Source organism: Orcinus orca, chromosome 6, assembly GCF_937001465.1.
Source record: "Orcinus orca chromosome 6, mOrcOrc1.1, whole genome shotgun sequence".
NCBI classification, from domain to species: Eukaryota; Metazoa; Chordata; class Mammalia; order Artiodactyla; family Delphinidae; genus Orcinus; species Orcinus orca.
In genome coordinates, this window is record NC_064564.1 from 74,392,599 (window position 1) to 74,408,777 (window position 16,179).

A 16,179-nucleotide genomic window follows, 5' to 3' on the forward strand; every position below is an offset into this window, starting at 1 on the left:
GGAAGATCCTACATGCCGTGGAGCGGCTGTGCCCATGAGCCATGGCCGCTGAGCCTGCACGTCCAGAGCCTGTGCTCCGCAACGGGAGAGGCCACAACAGTGAGAGGCCCACGTACCACAAAAAAAAAAAAAAAAAAGAATAACTTATAAAACTCAATACCAGACTTTTAAAGGCTATTTGTTTTTTTTCTTTTGTTTTTTTTAATACCAGACTTTTAAAGGCTATTTGTAAATATGTTTCACAGAAAGTTTCTACCTGTACTCTAAACGGGCAAGAAACAGAATGGGTAAGTATAAAAAGAACATTTTATTAACTGAAGTATCTCTAGAGGATAGCCAACATTAACTTAATAAATAAATGTGGAATGAATGGATATGTAATCATGTGTAGTGTTTTAAATCTTAAAAATGTCTTTAAAAATTTTGTATTTTCAATCATAATTCTAAGATACTTTTCCACTATATTCTTTCCCTGGATCTTGACTATCCACAATTATCATGAAAGAAAAATATACACCATATCTACCACTGAGTTATCCATTTGTCTTCTGGAAATAAAGTCATTCTCCCATAAAGAACACGTAATTAATTATTTTAAATAATGGTCTAAATGTTAGGGGTATATCACTATAAATTTTAGTTGTATAAACTCTTAAAAAGTTCTAGTTTTTCGGCAATTAATGTTATAGCCAGTGGGAGTCATATTTTTACATATCCTCTAAGTCAAAATTTATATTTACAGTTGATATTTTGTTACCATTAAGTTCAAATGATCTCAGCCAACTATCCTCTTGTTTAATTTGCTATGATGGCATGAAATATCAGTGCTTTAAAGAAGTGTGGAATGAGAGTATGAGTTTGAGGTGATAAAAATAAGTTAAATTAAAACTCATGTTTATAATTGCATACTATTTTAGTTTAATTTTTGTCATAAAATTAATTCTCTTCCAAGGCTTGCAAAGTCAAAAGTTAAGTGTTCCTCAACATTTTCATGGGTTTCTTGAGCTTTGAACCTAGCTTACTAACTCATTAATTTTCAAGTCATCTTGAAATATTTCCTATGGAATCCACGGTGATTTATCAGGTGCTATAAAGTTTAAAAAAGCAGAGAAATATTTAATTTATTTGAAGATGCGTTTGTGGGATACTATACATCTTTTTGGAAACATTATTCAGTTATAATGTGATTACTTTCATAAAACTTCTACCTCTTTTAAAGTTCTTTTCATGTTCTCTCTTGTATCAGAGATAAGTATGTACAGTTCCAGGATAAACATTCTTAACAGTTAAGGTTATAACTAAGATGTTGCTTACAGATGGGAATATTGCAGACAAGGAAGTAAATCTGAAATGTTTGTGATAGTAAGAATAAAATAAATATTCATTATATTGAAATGAATTTAAAATTTTAAATATAGCAAGGGAACTAATAGCAATTTGTGAGACAACTAATGATTACATTTCACCACTGAAAATGAATAATTACATTAGTAATTGAAGATCAATTTTAACACCAGTCATTGTGGGGGGGAAAAAAGAAAAGAATGCAAATGAACTGTCTTCCCAGTTTTTCTGTAGTCTTAAAGAATAATCTTGATTAAGAAGATTACTGTCTCTGGCTTGGCTGGCTCTATCATTCTGATTTTGTCCAGTGCAACAGGGAGTAAACATAATTGTGTGTTTATTTTTATTTCTTTCTTAGACCTAAGGCAGTGTTCTGTTTTTCAACAAAAGTATCTTAGTAAGCTAAAAGGGTTTTTTTTCCTTTTCCTTTTAATCCTAAGAAGGTCTGTTTGAGATATATGCTTCTTACTTATATGTAAATTTTACCAATTTTTTTCTAAATAAAAAAGTGAAAAGAAAACATCTCTCATGTGAACTTAGGTATAGGAAACATCTTGTTCTACCTGAAAAATAATTTAGATGCTGTGGTTGTGAGCCTAGTGGGAGTCTGCCTTATGTAACTGCTGTGTGTCTGACTCTAAGCTACCAGATGCTGGAAAGAAAGGAAAATGAAAACTATAATCTTAGACAACTAAATCCTTATTTCCAGCCTAGGAAGACATGAGTGTGTAGTGTGTAGTGTGTGTGTGTGTGTGTGTGTGTCTTAGTTATAACCTGTGATTTGGTAGATAACCAGTGATTTGTTAGAACTCTAAATTAAAAGATACACATCTGGCTGTTTCCTACAAAAGTCAGAAAGAATAAATCTTCACTTTTAAAGATATAGTTTTGAAGATTCTCAACTGTGGTACAGTATGAATTTAGTCACTTAGCTAGATAATGCACTTTACCTAAAAGCCAGAACCTACCTCTCAACATGACGTTGTGATTTTTTAAAAGTCTTTTGAGAGAAAAAAAAAAGTAGACGTCTAAAAGAAAATGGCATATATACATTTGGGTATCCATGAAATAAATGCCTTCAAATGTATTCCTTCTGGATGTCAAGCAACATGATGTTTTCAATTTTTTTATACACTGTCTTGCATTACAAATTTAAATATCGGAAGGATATTTACTTGAAGGTCACCAAATTAATGTTGTTAAAAATTATTTTAGTTATTCTAAAGCCGTGAGAAAGGATTACATTTCCAAGCTTGTTTATACTCTCTTGTTCTGTGTCTACATCCAAATCCCAGGAAATCATCTTCCCTGGGGACACTGTTGCATTTGGATGGCCATGTGCAAGTTTCAGATTTTTCTGGACTTTTTCCCAGCTCCACTCTGATTTCTTGCAATTCATGGGCAGCTGAAGAAAGAGGAAGAATAAGGAAGAAACTTACAAGAAATTATCATTAAAATCACTGCAGATATTTCATTAATGAAAAACTTTAGAAAAATGCACTGATGAGATAGTGTCTGGTAGAGTTTATTATACATTCTAGTGAGGGAGAAAAGAAGCAAAATGCTAAACACATGCATTAACATCATCAAAGACTGTAGTAAATACCAATAAAGAAGTAAATAGGGAGCTATGGTAATGAGTTTTGATTACATAAGGCTGGTTAGGGATGATTTCTCAGAGGGGATGGTTTGTGAAGTGTATCTTGAAGAGTGGAAAGAAGTTGACCATGGTGACAAGGAGACGCTTAGAGTTCCTGCTACACTAGGGGCTTCCTCACATTTCTTTTCATGGTTTTCCTTGAGCGTGGAATGTGTGCTCCACTTCTACCCTGTATGCTTTAGTACTCAGTGCAGGCATTTATCTGCTTGGAAGTTATTCCTGAATCTGTCTTTGTTTTTCTTCTCCAGGATGTGTTAGATACACTTTCTTAGTGCTCCCTTAAATAATCCACAAATATCTCTCTTAACATACTTCCCTTACTGCACTGAAACTGTATGTCTTTATGCCTTCACCCTGTCTCGTTCCTCTTTACAATCCTAGAATCTAGCACTTTGCTTCATAAATTGTGATTGAAAAACTGATGGGTTATTATTCACAAAAACTGCAAATGAAACTTTGAGCCATGACAGAGCAAGGATACAATAAAAGCTTCGAACTGAAACTCCATCAGGCCCAAACTATGAATGGTAAAGTACACTTGTTCAACCTACCTTTTCTCTCTCCTATTTTTCCATTTTCTTTGCTTGCTGAAGGAAATGTTCTTTCTTTCCATAAATTTGTCATTTTTCTTCATCAGAGCCTATATACGTTGGAAGAAGCTAAAAGGAGAAGGGCAGAACAATGGATTTTCTGTTATTTAAACATTGTTATCTTTATATATGATTGTTTTTGAGACAAAAAAAAGATACTTCAAAATCAGTTATAGTCTCAAAAATTTTTAAGTGAATTTCTAGAGAATATTATTAAAATTATGTCTGAATGCTAGAATATAAATTGAGTGAATTAACAGAGAGAGGATCCATTCAGCTGTAGTATTTGGTCAGTTAGTAGGTGACCAAAGTAAGCTATTAAATCACCCCATAATCTGGAGGTGAGGTTGAAAGTTTTAATTCAAGTTTCACTATATGTGTTTATCAACTGACTTTTTATTATGAAATTAAATACTTCTCACCTACTGTCTCTGTGGTAGGCAGAATAGTGGCATCTGAAAGATGTCCTCCCATTGGATGTCCTAATCCCCCAGACCTGTGAATATGTTAGGTTTCAAGGCAAAGGAGAACTAAAGTTGCAGATAAAATTAAGGTTGCTGATCAGTTGCTTAAATTAAGGAGATTTTCCTGGACTATCTGTGTGGGTCTAATGCCATCACAAGAGTTTGTTTTTTTAAGATTTTTTAAAATAAATTTTTCTTTATCATTGTGTTCTGAATTCAAAACATTTTAAAATTTTTATTTATTTTTAATTTTATTTATTTTTGACCACGTTGGGTCTTCGTTGCTGAGTGGGCTTTCTCTAGTTGTGACGAGCAGGGGCTACTCTTCCTTGTGGTGTGCAGGCTTCTCATTGCGGTGGCTTCTCTTGTTGCAGAGCACGGGCTGTAGGAATGTGGGCTTCAGTAGTTGTGGCACATGGGCTCTAGAGCACAGGCTCAGTAGTTGTGGCTCACGGGCTTAGTTGCTCCGCGGCATGTGGGATCTTCCCAGACCAGGGATCAAACCCATGGTTTGATCTTCCCAGACCAGGGATCAAACCCCGTGCCAATGCAGGGGGATTCTTAACCACTGCGCCACCAGGGAAGTCCCTTTAAGATTTTTGTGTGTGTGGACCATTTTTAAAGTCATTATTGAATTTGTACAATATTGCCTCTGTTTTTTTAATGTTTTGGTTTTTTGGCCACAAGCCATGTGGGATCTTAGCTCCCCGACCAGGGATTGAACCCACAACCCCCTATTGGGAGGCAAAGTCTTAACCACGGGATGGCCAGGGAAGTCCCCTAATAAGGGTTTTTAAAAGTGGAAGAAAGAGGCAGAAGAGGAAAGTCAGAGACAAGAGACGTGACAGATGTGACAACAGAAGCAGTGTCAGAGAGATACTATATTGCTGGCTTCAAAGATGGAGGAAGAATTTAGAGCAGCAGCTAGCGTAATGGTACCATGGAGTCAAATAAAATACGTGCTATGATGGCAGCCTGCAACATTCAGAGACATTTGCAATGTTAATGCATTTGAATTATTAATCTTGCCCACTCAGCATCTTATTAGGTTTTTTTGTTTTTTTGTTTTTGTTTTTGTTTCTTTGCGGTACGGTACGCGGGCCTCTCACTGCTGTGGCCTCTCCCGTTGCGGAGCACAGGCTCCGGACGCGCAGGCTCAGCGGCCATGGCTCACGGGCCCAGCCGCTCCGCGGCATGTGGGATCCTCCCAGACCGGGGCACGAACCCGTGTCCCCTGCATCAGCAGGCGGACTCTCAACCACTGCGCCACCAGCGAAGCCCTTATTAGGTTTTAAATGGTCAATATTTAGCATCACATTTCTGGAGAGAAAATGAATCCCTGTCATATACTAAATTTAAAATAAAAGGCTTACACTTGGTGACAAAAGAAAAAAAAGTTGGCGGAAGAAGCACAAACCAAGCAATACGGGCAGCTTTAGAAGCTGGAAAAAGCAGGAAATGAATTTTCCCCTAGAGCTTACCCACCTCTATTTTAGCCCAGTGAGAGCTGTTTGGGACCTGTGACCAGCAGAATAAGGTAATAAATTTGTGTATTTTTAAGCCACTAAATTTGTGGTTATTTGTTAAAACTACAATAGCAAATGAATACAGTCTTCACTCCCCAAAACTGAAGTTTCAAAAGCAACTCAAGAGAAAAATAACTTTGCTTTTTAGTCAAGTACACTGTTAATTTTGTAATTGTATGAGAAACATTTTAAATTAAGATTACAGTTAAGGAGAAAAACTTCTTGTACTGACTCAGGTGAGAAAACCAAGAACTAGTCAGCCGATTCCCCGAGGTCCAACCTTCTAATTTTCCCCTCGTGTTTCTCATGGTGTGTCCTAAGTCTCAGAGTGTGAAGAAGTTTCCAAAGTGAGTTGGGGCTGTGAAAGCTCTGTTTCCTCTTCCAAGGGACCAAATATCAACGTTGACACTTGAAAGGATACAGAATTCTACAAATTATCTACAACTCCATTTCAGACTTTTAAAAATGTAAATACATGATTAAATACATGATTGCAGTAGTTTTCTGCAAACAAAAAAAAAAGTGGAGTAACTGCAGGCCAATCATTATTCTTTAGCGCAATTTATCCATTGCATTTTACCTTACTTAAAGAAGATGGCTGCAACTAGTTTTGAACCATTTCCGTTCTACCAACCAAGAATACAAACAGCAGAAGGAAGAAGAGAAGAAATGTGTGGATAATAGCAGGAAAGATGTTTAATATTAAAAAGGAGCTGTTTGCTCTCCAGTACTAGCTAGAATTATCTCTATAGGTCTATTTAGTATTTTATATAGAATTACATTTCTAGGGAACAGTTTACATTCCGACATTACCTTCACTGGACCTTACCAGTGTTTGTTCTTCTGTACTACTTGGTCATGACCTGCTTCAAATATTTCTTTGGTATCTTTATTTTCCTCTCATGGTCATTCTATAGAGACATGAGAAAGAATCCCTTAAAGTGCATTAACTAAATGTAATCTCTTCTCCTTACTACTCAGGCACATTCTACAGGATAAAACCTCAACAAACCCCTTACTGTAGAGAGAGACAGTAATGGTCAAGGCCACCCACCTCGCACTGTGCTGGTATTAGGAACAAGAAGAGTAGCTGGGAACTCTGGATCACATGCTTCCCCTGCACTTGGGCATGGTTAGCAAGTCACTTTTCAGCCCAGTGATAATCAACACCAGCCTGGAGCTAAAAGGTAACGCAACTGTCTTCTGTGGCCAAGTCTTGACTTAATAAACGTATCAGTCTTGAAAGGTTACCTTTTGGCTTCAACAAGCTAATCTGAGTAGCTTAAAAACAGAGCTTTAACAGAAGGTAACCTTAAACGTGAACCCCACTCAGGTCTGTACACAGGCATTTTTGTTTTGATGATCTTTCCTGCTCTTTCAAAGCTTATGGGGATTTTGCAAATCATGCTTTATTTAGCGTTTCTGTAGCTCCCTGTAAATGAGAAGAATGATAAATTTAGTGATAGAGATGGCTTATATTTTGGGACACTGGAAAAAGATCAAGGTCTTAAAGAAATAGTAGTAAGTTCTTTTATGCACGCACATCTCCCACTGAGTTCCATATCGTAAGCACCACTGATTTCACATTTTTTATTTCACAATATCTGATTTTCACAAGGTGTCTATCTATTAGCATTTTGGGGCCCATTTAAAAACATCAGCAACAAACTAGAAATAGAGCCAGAAGTTTATTAAAGAACAGGCCGACTACAGTGTCTAGGCCATCATAAGACAATCAAAACTCACATTTCCAAACTTCATTAAGGGAATGATGAATACTCACTGTTACTTATATGAAACATTTTATACACTGAAGACAGAGACTGAGTGTGAATTACTGAGGACATTCATTTCTCCCCACTAGAATGTAATCTCCATGAAGGAAGAGATTTTGTTTGGTTGGCTCATTGCTGCATACCCAGCACTTAGCATACTGCCTGGCCCAGAGTCAACGTCTAATGAACATTGATTGAATAGTTCAATAAATTAAAAAGAGTCTGACACAGTTAGAAACTAATAAAAGAATATGAAAAAAATAGTTAAACTTAATGCAGGCATCATTGATTCCTGAGTACCTCATAACTGGATGAAATTAAAATACTGTCTGATGTACTGATCTGCTGATGTACATGCCTTTGCTGCTGTGGATCAAAATCAAGAGAACTGTGGAGATAAACTTTATTGTATAAGCAGAAAATTAATTTCATACTAGAAATGGATGGATGATGCAAGTTGAAATGGACTGTCCATTGATGTTCCTAATGTGGTAGCAGAAAAAAAAAATGGTGTCTTAAGTGCTTAGTGTTTGATGTCATTAATAGTTTTGTAAAACTCTACAGTGTAGAAAGGTTTTGATACTAAACTGTGCATTGTACATAGCTCTAATGCATTTTATTGCCCACCAGTACTTCTGTAATGGTAGATGGTTTGTGCATTCAGACTCTGAGGCATTAAACATAAATGACTTATAAATAAATAATGTCTTGGTGCCTGGGATGCAGGTTTACATAGCTGTTATTAAATGCCTACATTAGTCCACCTGGATTGCACTCCTGCTATGCACAAAAAGAAGATGCCGTTCAATTCTGTCAACTGGTTCTCCATATGGTCAGCGTTTGTCAAGCCTATGCATATGGGACAGGAGTGAAAACGTGAATTTTGTGTGTGTGCGTGCATGCAGATAGCGTTTTTGTGTGTGTGCTTGCATGCATATGTGTGTGTGTATTTGTCTAGATGTCTTCCCACCTATAGACCCATAAATTAAGTTCTTAGTAGCTTTTAGCGTATGCACATATGACCAGATGTGCATAGTTTCCTCTTCACTGTTGGTCAGTAGGGGGAGCTGTCACCTGCCTCTGCAGCATGAGGGTGCAAAGGCAAATTCATTTTCTGTGAGGACCTGTACATCAGTGGTATCTTTTCTCAAAATAAAAACTATAGATTTTGATTGCTAAATATGTCAGTACATCAATCAGATAAATTAATACCTAAGAAAGAGTACCATAAGACATGTGATAGTGCATATTATTATAATTTTTTAACAGAAAATGGGTTATAATGCAAGAAAATAAATTAGGTCAATGGTAGATTATTAGCACTTACGTACCATAGCATAGCTATGATAGAAAATGTGTACATCCTTCATCTTCTCTTCTTTTCTCCTAAGCCCCATTTGTTTGATTATTTGTCTTTATGTTGCATTTGGTGCACATCCTTTGTCATCTGCAAAAATTGAGAGAAAAATGGAAAAATTAAAAAGTAGGAGAAGAAAGGCCTATATGACATATAAACCAACTTTTAAAAATTTAACATGATGTTTTCAGGATTCATCTAAAAATTTTTATCATCTACTACATACAGGCCCTATATTAAACACTTAGACATATTCTTATTTAATTCTCAAAAATTATCTTCACAGTTGGTTTTATTAATCAAATTTTACTGGTGTAGGAATCATTACCTAGGGAAGATGGGAGACTTCTTCAGGCTCACACTACTAAAAGGTGGTTAATTTGACATTTGAACCCAAGTTTTTGACTCTAATTCCCGTGTAATTTTCTCTTCTCCTAAACTACTCCTCCAATCAGCTGTTTGCCCAGTGGCTGGTATCCGCCAAGTACGTGGGATTATTCTCTTCTCAGAGATAAGTTTCCTTTTCCTCATTCTCATGGTCTGCACTTGAGAACAAAATCTTGCCTAATTTCACCATGTGCTAAAGGCGCTGATGTCATTCAAAGAATCTGTTATTTTTATGTTAAGAAGAGCCTGCCATTCTTCTCTGACCTGGTTGGGCCTGGCCTACAGCAGAATGTTCTGGGAGCCTTAGGTAGTGGTCTTGTCACCTGTCTAGAATATCAGGAAACGCACAGAGATTAAGAGGTTGAATCATTAAGAAGCTGACTGGGGAATAAACAGAATCTGTCCACATATCCCCGCTGTGGCTTTGATATCGATTCTGCATTTACTACGATGTCTGACACAATTATAGTGCCTTATAATTGCATTTTGAGGTATAAAGAAAGATGCCTTAAACCTAAACCTTTTATTAATCAAGATAACCAGCAGTATATGTTGTTTAAAAGCTAAGTTGGGTCTTATTTGCTAACACTCTGCTATCAAAAAGGAAGGTGAGTTATTGAATAATTTCATTTAATTCTTTAAAATTGCATGCAAAATACATTTTAATAAGAAACATGTAACAGAAGCATAAGCTCTGTTTAAATGGAGTCATTATTCATAAGTTTTTTGTATGTGTATTGATATAATTATTTGCTAAAAACTCATTCTATGATAATGAACTTATCTTAAAGATATTATTAATATTATTGGCAACTCCTACACTTTGATTTTGTTTATTATAGGTGGGATCTTGTCCTAATTTTACCATGTAACCTCCAAATCAATACTAAGATTTTTGTTCAACAACTTTTGCTTAACCTGAGCCATATCATGTCAAACAGGGACTTCCCTGGCAGTCCAGTGGTTAAGACCCTGCACTTCCACTGCAGGGGATACGGGTTTGACCCTGGTTGGGGAACTAAGATCCCTCAAGCCTCGCAGGGCAGCAAAAAATAGTTAAATACTATTATAGTAATTTTATTATTTGTTTAAAACTGCAAAACACCTAACCTTTAATCACAAAGACCACCACCACCACCAATCCGCATGCTTGGATTGTCGGCCTCGCCTTTGACGTAGTAGGCAGAAATATGAGACTGGGAATTGAAAGAATAAAGATCTGATCTAACAGATTGTGTCAGTAATGCTTGAGACCTCAGGTGAGGTTTGAATATAGATTAGATAATCCTTAAAATCCTACAGAGGCAGTGTAGTGCACTGTTGAAGAGCACAGAGCTCAGAGATATCTGGCTTGAGTTCAAATCCCAGTTCCAACATTTACTAGCTGTGTGACCTTGGGCAGGTTGCTTAAAGCCTCTGGTTCCTCACCTATCAAATGGGAATAAAAACAACACCTACTTTATAAGGTTGACAAGTATAAGTGAGTTCATATGAGAAGGGCACCTAGAACTTGGCCTGGTACAAAAGATATATATCTGTACTTGCCATTGTTACCTAATTTGACTTAAATATTTAGAACTTTGTAAAATTCTGAGAAGCTCAAATATTCACTCAACATTTACACTTTGAGTCATGCCAGCTGCTACACTAGATTTGAGGGCTATATCCATGAACCAAAGATTCCTGCCTTGAGTTTTTACTCATACCAATGTGCTATAATTATAGCCTCCCCAAAATTCCTGTTTATAAAAAAAGTTATTAGCTAGTTCAAGGTTTTGCTTTTTAGTCTTAGTTACTAATGTGTTTAGTTGTAGAAATTTGTTATGTCTCTAAACCCGATGATCTTTGCCTCACTTCATACCATTTTTAAGTCAAGTACAGTGTCTAACATATACCAAAGGTTTACTTGATATAATATTTCATATGTTATAAAAAATTATGTCTCATAACCTGCACTAAATATTTGCATAGATTACAAGGTGCATCCCAATTTCAAAAAAGTTAAAATGTGAAAGAGAAAAGCTACCTTAGCACTGAGAAAATATCTTATTTCTATTTTTAGTATTAATGATTACATCATCAACTTCGTTTAATATATTCTCTCACAATGTAATACAAAGCAAAGAATTCATTGTTATCTACAATCAGAGATCTTCAATATGATAATTTATAAGATATGTCATAATATTTTTATTAGTCTCATAATATATAAGAAATGAAAATATTTAAACTAACTTGGAAATTTTAAATATAATTTATAATTCAACATCAAAAAAACAAACAACCTGATTAAAAAACAGGCAGAAGAACTGAATAGACATTTTTCCAAACAGGAAGTGCAGATGGCCAACAGGCACATGAAAAGATACTCAACATCGCTAATCATCAGGGAAATGCAAATCACAACCACAATGAGATGTCACCTCACATCTGTCAGAATGGCTATTGTCAAAAAGAACATAAATAGCAAATACTGGGGCGGATGTGGAGAAAAGGGCACCGTCATACACTGTTGGTGGGAATGTAAATCGGTGCAGCCACTGTGAAAAACAGTATGGAGGTTTCTCAAAAAACTAAAAATGGAACTACCATATGACCCAACAATCCTACTCCTGGGTATATAGCTGAAAAAGAACAAAAGCACTAATTCAAAAAGATATATGCACCCCAATGTTCATAGCAGCATTGTTTACAATTGCCAAGGCATGGAAGCAACCTAAGTGTCCATCAACAGATGAATGGATAAAAAAGCTGTGGTACATGCACACACACACACATACAGACACACACACACACACACACACACACACAATGGAATACTACTAAGCCATAAAAAAGAAGAAAATTTTGCCATTTGCAGCAACATGGATGGACTTGGAGGACATTATGCTGAGTGAAATAAGTCAGAGAAAGATAAATACTATATGATATTGCTTATGTGTAGAATCTAAAAAATACAACAAACTAGTGAATTTAACAAAAAAGAAGCAGACTCACAGATACAGAGACAAACTAGTGGTTATCAGTGGGGAGGGAGGAGGGGCAATATAGGGGTGGGGGAGTGGGAAGTACAAACTACTGGGTGTAAGATAGGCTCCAGGTTGTATTGTACAACACAGAGAATGTAGCCAATATTTTGTAATAACTGTAAATGGAAAGTAACTTTTAAAAATTGTATAAAATTTTAATAAATAAATAAAAATAAATCAGTCCATCTAAGAAAAAGAAGACAATTAGCCTTTATATCTATTTTTGATCCATTGTCCACATATAAAACAGTGAAAGCCCTGTGTGATATCTTAAAATGCCTTGTATATACTTCACCCTCATAAATGTTTTTCTTTTATTTATACATCTCTAAATCTCTAGCCACAGAAGTAGAGTTATTGTTTATTGCTGTGGATCACCTATCTTTTTTACAATGAGCTTTTAAAATTCATCATCCTACTATAAGCATTTTTACTTACTGATACACTCTTCATTAATTTTAATGACTTCAAAATTTTTTCTATTATGAATAATGCTGAAATATGCCTGCATATATATACATATAAATGCAGGTATATATGCATATTTGTTCTTTTTTTAAGTATTTTCTTTGGATACATTCTAAAGTTTGAGAGACAAAAAAAAAATAGGTGTTAAATAATTATACTTTGAAGTATTGAAAACCTGAGTTTCATTCCTAGTTCTACAACATTCAATGAGTTTGACCTGAGGCAAACTATCACTCCTTTCAGAGTAAAAGAAATGCCTATGTCTTAAAGTTGGTGTGGGGATTAAATGGGCTAATGTAAAATTGAAATTTATATGAGGAAACTTTGGATAGTGATGGATATGTTTATGGCATAGATTGTGGTGATGTTTTCACAAGTGAAAACTTATTCCCAAACTCATCAAGTTGTATGCATTAAATATCTACAGCTTTTTGTATGACGATCATACCTAAATAAAGTGGTTTTAAAAAATAAATAAAATTCATGTCATTAGATATTTATTAAGCCATTTAATAAAAAGTAGCTATTATTATTACCTTCATCCTCATCATTATCAATAATAAATAAAAGAATATATACATTTTTGGAAAACATTATATTCTGTTGGCTTAATATATTAGAACACCTCTTTGTATATGATTTATTCCTATTCTTACCATTTTTGGATTATAGCAATTCTTGTCATCTTTCAATTTTATCAGTATAGCACCAAAAACTTTTTTTTACCCTCTGTAATGATAAGGAAATGGAAACACATTCTTTATGGTGCTAGAATTAGTAGGAAGAATAGGCTATGTGTATGTTATTCTTCTTGGTTTGGGGTGTGTTTTATCAAACCTGTTCTACAAGGTAATATAAATATTTGCATATTGTATAACAAAATACCTTTTTCCACAGTTGTATTCTTTTCTTTCCTTACAGTGCACCACCTGAAAAAACAGCTTTTTGTTGATGCCAAATCTATCCATCCAGGGCACTCCCAGCTCTTCAACTTCAAAAGAGACAAGTAAACTCAGGTGAAAAACGTTCATGGGAAGGTATCTGGAAGTGATCAAAGTCTACTCTCAGACCAACCCTAAATGAGAGATCAGTAATAAATCCCACACAGTAAGGAAAATAAAAACACTTCTAATGAATACTTCCTCATTATGGCCCAGGGTTGTAATGTCTCAGAGAAAAGATGCTCATATTCATTGAACAGGGGCTGACTAGAGCCACTCCAGCCACCAAAACAGCACATAAAGGTGGTGCTGCACAAAATGAGGGATGCTGGAAGCTATACTCTATTGCATTATTTCAAACATGCTTGAAGGCACATTTAAGTAGGTGGCATAAGTTATGTTGACTTTATTCTGATGGAAATCTGTCAAGTTTTCAAATCTCCATCCAGGTGGAAATGTAAAAGTTTTGAGTCATGACCCACATTAAACTCTAGCTTTCCCTACAAAACTTCCTTTTCGGGGCTTCCCTGGTGGTGCAGTGGTTGAGAGTCCGCCTGCCGATGCAGGGGACACAGGTTTGTGCCCTGGTCTGGGAAGATCCCACGTGCCACGGAGCGGCTAGGCCCGTGAGCCATGGCCGCTGAGCCTGCGCGTCCGGAGCCTGTGCTCCGCAACGGGAGAGGCCACAACAGTGAGAGGCCCGCGTACCGCAAAAAAAAAAGCCAAACAAACAAACAGAAAACCTTCCTTTTCTTTCCGTTGTTAGAGATTTTAAGATTATAAAATATACCAGCTACTTCATACAGCCAATAGAGTCCTTGATGATACAACTTTCCCCTCTGTTACTATCCAAAAGGCAGCTCATTTTTAGAATTAAAGAACCTGAGATTTTTAGTGGTACAAATATATGCCAAATTGCTTATATCGATACTGCTTTGTGAAACGATTTTTACGGAAGACGGTGGATAGAAGGAGTAAGTTATGCCTCAGAGCCCAGATACATCCTTATTTCCTGACTCTGGTTTCAATCTGGTATTAACCAGACTAATTGGAAATATCTGAATAGTGAGGATAGTCACAGGAGAATCATTAAAAAACAAAAATATTGCTCTCTGTGGGACACCCCTAGAAATCAAACTTGAAGTAGGTAACACTGAACTACACAAAAGCCTTTCTGCTGTCTTCCCCAAGCCTCCTTTTTGGGGCCACTCTACTTCCTATGTCATCCTCTTTCTTTGCCATAAGCTAGAAGGATCAAACCAGTTTTTCTCTCATCTCAAGGACCTGCCACTGTTAAGTGGCAGACACATTTCAATCTTGAAAAGTAAAGAAAGTAACAGAGGTGTTAGGTCTGCCATCATAGAGCTGCTGAACAAATGCCAACAGAGGCTTATTTTCAGATTTCTTGTGATGTAAGAAAAGCATCCCACCATTGTTAAGCTCCTGTTAGACATGCTTTCTGATACTTCTAAGTGGAAGCATTCCTCGCTGAAATATATGTTCTGATCCCAGTCTGTTATTTTGAGAATTTTCTTTAAGTGATTGACCACATTGATCAATCATTATTTGTTGTTTTCTTATTGGCTTTGTATAGCAAAATGATGTCTGGTTAACTTTTTTTTTCTAGATAATTAAAATACCTTGTTAAAAGTCAGAACAACCTATGAAGCTGGTCACTCTTTGGCCCATTTCAGCATTTTATTGAGAAAAATCATCTCTAATTGGGAAAGAGATTCTTTAATTTTTACTGAATCCTCTGGAAGAGAAGATTTCCATTCATAACACAAAACCCAACATAAAAATCCTCTTCATCTATCTTTCAATCACCCCAAAGACCCACTCATCACAGTATGGCAACTTAATCCCAATCTTCTCCCTCTATTTCTAAAGTCTTTAAAAATTTTCCTTTAACCCAACCTCTTGTCACTCCTGTCTCTGCCCTTTCACTCTTTCTTTACAAAAGAATAACTCCCAGCCCTGAGCAGTGAAGATCAATCGAATGGGTTTCAGCTTACTGTTCTTTTTTTTTTAAGCATCTTTATTGGGGTATAATTGCTTTACAATGGTGTGTTAGTTTCTGCTTTATAACAAAGTGAATCAGTTATACATATACATATGTTCCCGTAACTCTTCCCTCTTGCGGCTCCCTCCCTCCCACCCTCCCTATCCCACCCCTCTAGGTGGTCACAAAGCACCGAGCTGATCTCCCTGTGCTATGCGGCTGCTTCCCACTAGCTATCTACTTTACGTTTGGTAGTGTATATATGTCCATGCCTCTCTCTTGCTTTGTCACAGCTCACCCTTCCCCCTCCCTAAATCCTCAAGTCCATTCTCTAGTAGGTTTGTGTCTTTATTCCTGTCTTACCCCTAGGTTCTTCATGACGTTTTTTTTTTCTTAAATTCCATATATATGTGTTAGCATACGGTATTTGTCTTTCTCTTTCTGACTTACTTCACTCTGAATGACAGACTCTAGGTCTGTTTACTGTTCTTACTGTCTCGTCCTTCACCCCCTATTCCAGGCTGCCCAACAAAGCCCCAGATTATGGAAACAAAGAAAAAAAAATCCTCCTGGTATGTGAGAGATACAAGAGATTCTGAAAATTCACCTGTAATTTTTTTTCCTGTACTGTAACAA

General features: G+C 36.2%; 1 long non-coding RNA gene across 1 annotated transcript in view; it reads right to left on the reverse strand.

Annotated features, from left to right (window-relative positions):
- Positions 1 to 1,678: 1,678 nt before the first annotated feature.
- The window catches only part of LOC117203869 (uncharacterized), a 35,841-nt gene continuing 21,340 nt past the window's right edge, over positions 1,679 to 16,179 (reverse strand). The window contains exons 2-6 of the long non-coding RNA XR_004486807.2: positions 13,486 to 13,591; positions 8,691 to 8,806; positions 6,414 to 6,495; positions 3,556 to 3,663; positions 1,679 to 2,749 (exon numbers count right to left, since the gene is read on the reverse strand). This is a non-coding gene — a long non-coding RNA (uncharacterized LOC117203869). The remainder of the gene's footprint in view (positions 2,750 to 3,555; positions 3,664 to 6,413; positions 6,496 to 8,690; positions 8,807 to 13,485; positions 13,592 to 16,179) is intronic.